This window comes from Loxodonta africana, chromosome 17 (genome assembly GCF_030014295.1).
Source record: "Loxodonta africana isolate mLoxAfr1 chromosome 17, mLoxAfr1.hap2, whole genome shotgun sequence".
NCBI lineage: Eukaryota > Metazoa > Chordata > Mammalia > Proboscidea > Elephantidae > Loxodonta > Loxodonta africana.
In genome coordinates this window covers 64,860,143-64,866,991 of record NC_087358.1, presented here as the reverse complement: position 1 = coordinate 64,866,991, position 6,849 = coordinate 64,860,143, and the positions used below count along the sequence as shown (strand labels likewise).

Here is a 6,849-nt window from a genome sequence, read left to right as displayed (position 1 = left end):
ACTATTGCAACTCGAGGCTTGAATTTTTTCTTCAGTTCTTTCAGCTTGAGAAACGCCGAGCGTGTTCTTCCCTTTTGGTTTTCCATCTCCAGCTCTTTGCGCGTGTCATTATAATACTTAACTTTGTCTTCTCAAGCTGCCCTTTGAAATCTTCTGTTCAGTTTTTACTTCATCAATTCTTCCTTTTGCTTTAGCTGCTCAACGTTTGAGAGCAAGTTTCAGAGTCATTCCAATTCATATAAAATGTATGTTTAACTCAGCCTAGGCATTTTGAATGTCAAAAGATAACTAATTTCTTTCCCTTTTACCATTCTCTTTGTAAGCAGTGTTGCTTTCTCTGGATCACAACCTTTTATCTATCCAGTAAATACCAAAGCTCTTTAGCAATTTTATAAATGAATCCATTATTTCTTGGTTAGCCCTCTTTTTTTTTTTTTTTCCTTCTAGGCTTGTCCTATGCCTCCTTTCTCCCACTCTGGAACTACTAGTTTTACTTTAACACAAAATGATCCCTTTTCCTTAAATAAAACGTTTCACACAATATCTAGCTTTTAAGTTAGAAAGATTTTGCTTTTAAAGTCAACAAAAACATAAAAAACCTTTGTTAGAACAAAATCATTTTCATTAATTCCCAGGCATATTAGGAACGATTTGTCCATTTTTAAGGCCTTGTTATACCAACCCCAGAGCTCTTTGAAAATGGAATTATCTCTTTAGTGTTTCAAATGCCCGAATCCAGACACCAAACTGTAGTTCACCAAAAGAGATACTAGATGTCACTCTTAACCAAATAACGAAGCAAAAAATTTAAGAAAGATTCTCCTTAATTAAACGATTGATCTTCAAACAAATACGCCAAACAAAACTTAAGGAAACAAGAGAAAGAGAACAAAAAATAGCAGCAAAGTCTCATTTTCCAAGAGGATGTGGTGTGCAAATGTGTGGAGTCTAGACAACAGGACCTCTTTGCTGGCTTCTGTTCCACAGTCCAGGTCTCCTCGAGGTCGACTGGATTCACGGCTTCAGAAATATTCTGCCGACTACGCCATTAATTATCCTAGGGTAAAATCACCACAAAGTTATAGTAAAACAAGAAGAAAGATTTTATTCAACATATGTTCCAAGAGGCGAAAGTGGGAAACAGACAAGCATGCTGCCAAAGCTATGTCTGCCTGAGTCCAAAAAAAATCACAGAATCATTTGTATTGACACTACAAATGAGTAAAATCATTAAAAGTTTTACTTTTTCACAGATAGGCTAAAAGCTGCTAAATCATTGTGATTCTACATTTTGAATTGTCTTTGTTAATAAACATTTGTACAAATTTCAGTGATGGTCAGGAGGGTCTTCATTGGTCAAAAAAACTATTTAGTAAATGCTAATAGAAAAAATGCAAAATACGTGGGTCTTTTGGCTCTGCCTAAGTATTTGTTTATGTGAAAGGTTCCCTAAAAGATATTTTCCAGGATTGTTCTAGCTATTGTTTTTATACCTCAGGGCCCAGTTGATGTCTCCTTCTGAGTCCAGTTCCAGCTGGGTCACATTCTTTATACTCAAGAACAGGGAAAAACGGCTCCAATTTTAACTCCTAAGTCACTGCGTTCTACACTACAGCTCACCAGTTGAAATAGGAACTTCTCATCATAAATTAATGGTATTCTGGTTTGCAAATAAGTCTCATGAGTTTGGTAAATATAAATCGGTTTCCCTGAACCTGATCACCAATGAGCAAAGTTATCTCTTCAAAACTAAGAACTAGATCTTTTGTACTGTGGTTATAGCAGGGACTGCTGGTTGCCTGCCAATATCCATTCTTCTTCTTCCTTAATGACAGAACCCTGATTTCATTTAAGGTGGCTATGAACCAGTCACAATGAGCAAGTGCCTTTCTTGCAACTAGGTCCATCCATGTATTTGTTCAGCATAACATAGAAAAGCTCCTTAAAGGGGCCCTCTTCTTGCTGCCTGCCAGATGGACGTGACGGCTGGAGTGCCAGCATCTATTGTAGACCATAGGGAACCTACGGCTGGTGAAAAAAAAAGGAAGACCTGGATACCTGCTGCCCATGGAGCTACTGGTATCAGTCTGGGCTGCATACTCCTGAAATTATTTACTATGAGAGAATAAACCCTATGTGCTTAAGTCATTGTAGTTGTTACGGATTGAATGCATTTTTCAAAAATATTTTTTGTAAATACTGAGCCCTGTACCTGTGGGGGAATGCTGATGGCACACTGGTTAAGAGCTCAGCTGCTAACCGAAAGGTTAGCAGTTAGAATCCACCAGCCACTCTTTGGAAACCCTATTAAGACAGATAGGGTTAACAAAAGAGCTGTTAAAAGATCACTATCTAGAAGTTGGGTAAACAAGAACCATACCCTGTCAACATGAGATAAGGCTGAAAGAACCCACGAATTACTGTCTCCTTCTTAGTGTTTTTTCTAGTCCCTTCCCCCTTTACAGGCTCCCACATGCACAGAAGAACAAAGTGTGACTGCTATTTAACCTTCCTTAGCCCTCCGAAGATGGTGATGTAGTGCCAAAGATCAGTGTGCTTGCGCTATATCCTGTAGTAAGTGATGCCAAGGGCTGTTGAGAGGAGTCTATCTTGAATATCAGTGAGTTCCATCTTGGATTCCAGATGTAGGGACAGGCTAATTAACATGAACCACCATTCTGAGAAGTATCCACCCCTTGAAAGAAGCCCACTAAATATTCATTACTCTGTTGTCTCCACCGAACCCATAAAAGCCCTAGCCTTGCTTCCCTTTTCGAGTCAGTCTTTTGGAGAGGGTTAGATCCTCGCTGACTCCTCTTGCTTGACTCAAGCAAAACAAAGCTTGCTGAAGATAAAGTCTGTCTTTCGTGTGTATTCTTACTCAGGAAAAGACAAGGACCCTTTGTGTCAGATTGGCAATTGGTACCACCATGGGGCAGTTCTACTCTGTCCTATAGGGTAACTATGAGTCGGAATCAACTTGACGGCAAGGGGTTTGGGTTTTTTGGTTTATATCTGTGGATTTAATTCCATTTGGGAATAGGATTTTCTTTGTTATGTTAATGACACCATATCAGTGTAAAGTGTGTCTTAAACATAGCCACTTTGGAGATATAAAAATGGCAGATCAGGCACAGAAGCAAACAAGCACGAATGGGAGTAAGATAGATGCCACGTGAAGATCTCCACGGAACACTAAGAATGCTACAGAAGCTGAGGCAAAGCTTTTTCCCCAGAGTGGACAGAAGGAGCCTTCCCCTAGAGCCAGTGCCCTGAATTCGAACTTCTAGCCTCCTAAACTGTGAAAAACTAAATTTCTGTTCATTAAAGTCATCCGCTTGTGGTAAATATAGCAGCACTAAGAAACTAAGACAGTGGTCAATCCTTGATAAAATGGTGAGCCATCATAAGGTGATTTTCTGCTGTGAGGATTTGTGTGAAGAGGCCAGAAGACATTCTCTTTGAAATCTCTTTAATTGCAAGAGATACCAAGCCGTATTCAGTTATAAAATTTAGGACAAGCTTAAATTTTGTTAGAAATCACTGCTTAAATCATCGTAAAGAATAAAACGTTATTAAAAAAAAACTTTTGATCGTGTCAAAATTAAAGCTACTCAGCTTTGAAAAAGGCCAAATCCTTGCAATTTTGTCAGTGGCTGGCAAATAAACAAAACCCGTTGCTGTTGGGTCAATTCTGACTCAACGACCCCACAGGACAGAGCAGAAGTGCCCCGTAGAGTTTCCAAGGCTGTAAATCTTTACAGAAGCAGACTGCCACATCCTTCTCTAGCACAGTAGCTGCTGACATTTTGGTTAGAGGATGAACTCTTAACCACTGCACCACCAGGGGTCCTACTGGCTAGCAATTAAAAAAATTTAGCTACTAATTTCCCCCTAACTGGTTACATTCCAAGTCTTTTAAGGAGACATTTTCAAAATATTGCATAGATTTTCAAGACCACAGGATCCTGAAATTCAAATCAGATTTTCGTAAGAAATTATGTTTTTAGAATTTTTTTAGTTGCTGAATTGGAAACCCTGGCAGCATAGTGGTTAAGTGCTTTGGCTGTTAACCAAGAGGTCCGCAGTTCGAATCTGCCAGGCGCTCCTTGGAAACTCCACAAGGCAGTTCTACTCTGTCCTATAGGGTCACTATGAGTCGGAATTGACTGGACGGCAGTGGGTTTTTGAGTGGCTGAATTAGGAGCCCTGGTGGCGCAGTGGTTAAGAGCTCGGCTGCTAACCAAAAGGTCAACAGTCCGAATCCACCAGCCACTCCTTGGAAACCCAACAGGGCAGTTCTACTCTATCCTGTAAGATCACTATGAGTCGGAATTGACTGGACAGCAATGGGTTTGGTTCTTTTTTTTTTTTTGGTTTTAGTCACTGAATTGCTAGGATCAACCAAATATGAACCTGAGGTAGAAATCTCGTAAGAACACAGTTAAATTCTTTCAGTGATCCACTATTAGAGTATTGTTGTATGTTGTTGAGGACAAAGTAGAACTGCCCAATAGGCTTTCTTTCCAAGGCTATGGAAAGCAGATTGTCTTGGTATGTAAACCCATTAAAAAATCAAGTTTGTTGCCATCGATTCAGACTCATAGCGACCCTATAGGACAGAGTATAACTGCCCCATATGATGTCAAAGGAGCAGCTGGTGGATCTGAACTGCCAACCTTTTGGTTAGCAGCCAGACACTTAACCACTGCTTTACCAGGGCCCCACTATTCGCGCTGTATTAAATAGAAAAACATTTTTAGTACAACATATGTTATAACAACTAAATTAGAAAATACTTCCAAGTAACACAGAGTTAATAGAATAGTTTCAGGGATATTTCGAAAATTAATAGAATTTGGGAAGATGTATATGTTCAAATTTAACCAATATTTACTGATTACCTATTGAGCATGCTAGGCATTTTCTCATTGTCTGGTTTAATTCACAAAGACTTTAACTCACAAAAACTCAATTTTATACTCAGGCTCAGGGAGGCTGATGTCTCCAAGGTCACAGTGCTAGTAAGATAAAGGTGCCTTGAGTCCAACTTTAGTTCTCTTTTTCACCACAGCTGCTGTTTTTATTAACTTCAAAAAAATTTTAATCAAACATAAAACTGGAGAGGCTGTCAAGAGAGTAATATTTAGCGGTACAATATGAGTGAATGGAAATATTTCTGAATAATTTGAAAATACCAGAGCTGAGGGAAAAAATAAAACGTGATATGTCTCAGATAATAATCTGTTCCACTCACACATGCCAGAATGTGTGATTAAGAGGTTTGACAGGTTCTTCAGCAACCATCCACTAGAAGATGTCCGCTTGTTTTCATACTGTTTTTCTAGCTTCTTCCCAGCCATGTGTCCTCTGGAGTGTCCAGCATAGCCCTGGGAGGACCTCATTTTCTGTCTCTTCCATTCTGACTTCTCTACCAACCTAATTAGATGGCTGTTGCTCTCATTATTTTTTATGAAAAACTGTTTATGTATTATACTTGCCTGATTCTTTGATTTACTAGAATTAAAATGTCTATTAAAGCTAGGACTGGGTCTAACCTGTTCACAGTTGTGATCTCCGTGGAAATCTCAGCGCCAGGGACACAGGAAAGCACAAAAATACTTGCGGAATGGAACAAGCTCTCAAGTTTCATAGTGACATACATCTTTGCCTTCAGCGCCTAAAAAGGGAGGTTTTTTTTTAGTGCCTTGTAATGGGGTCTGAACCAAACCAAACCCATTGCCGTCCAGTCGATTCAGACTCATAGCGACCCTAAAGAACAGAGTAGTACTGCCCCATAGGATTTCCAAGGAGCGGCTGGTGGGTTCAAACTGTGGACGTTTTGGTTAGGAGCCGAGCTCTTAACCCGCTGCGCCTCCAGGGCTCCAACTGGGTCTAAAATCCTTCAAATAACACTTGGGCAAGTGGGAAGCTCTCTATTTTGATATTATTCTAATACCAGAGATAAAATTTCAACTTTATCTTAAAGTGACAACACGTCCTTTTTCAAACGAACATAATTCAAGACCAGGTACAAAACACAAAGGGGAAGAGCTCTTTAGCTGTCCGCCACAGAAATACAGCAACACTTCAAATAAAGGTCCAAAGTAAAAAGACGGGAAAACCGTGCAGACTTCCGTGACACCTTCCCTCCTCCTTAAACCCTCTCCCACAGAATCTGCGCCCATAGAAGCCTCGTGCAGCCTCCGAACCACGATTATTCCGGGGCCGGGCGGTCCAAGCTGGCTCCCTCTACCCGGACTGGGCTCTGCCCCACAGAGGCGTTCCCAACTCCAGGCTAGGAAGCCCTGGGGCCAAAGCTGAAAAGTTCTCCGAGGTCCACAGGGACCATAAACCAAACACCAATTTCCTGCCCTTATCCTGTGTATAGCCTCGCACTCTCCTCCAGGACCGCGTGCCCGGCCCTCCGTAATCCCAAAACCCCCTATAACCGCAGACACTTCTGCCCACAAAAAGGGGTGGAGACTGAGCTAGGCAAGGCTTGGGGCGGTACCTTGAAAAGATTTCATCTAAGTCCCACCCAGGCCCTGAGCTTCCCCGGCAGCCCCGCGCGGAAGGGAGAAGCTGGGCGGGCCCAGCAAGCCCCTCTCCGCCCCGCCCCTCAGCGCAGAGTTAAAGAGCGTCGGGGGCACCCCGTTTTCCCCTCCCTCCCCCCGGCCGCGAGCCCCGGGGAACGCGGCACTGTGTCCCGGCGCAGGGTGCCCGGATGTCCCCTCCCCTCCCCCGCGCCCGCGTCGCGGCCCCGCCTTGCGGGCGGCTCTGAGTTCCACGTCACCGCTTGCGGCGCTTCCGGAGGCGCAGCGGGCGATGACGTAGGGGGACGTGCCC

The 6,849-nt window shown here is 42.4% G+C and overlaps 1 long non-coding RNA gene across 1 annotated transcript; it reads right to left on the bottom strand.

The window, feature by feature from the left end:
- Nucleotides 1–376: 376 nt before the first annotated feature.
- Nucleotides 377–6,831, bottom strand: LOC111751339 (uncharacterized). The gene is made up of 2 exons (XR_002786410.2): nt 5,559–6,831; nt 377–1,057 (listed from the first exon to the last, which is right to left on the bottom strand). It is a non-coding gene; the product is annotated as an uncharacterized LOC111751339 (long non-coding RNA).
- Nucleotides 6,832–6,849: the final 18 nt, after the last annotated feature.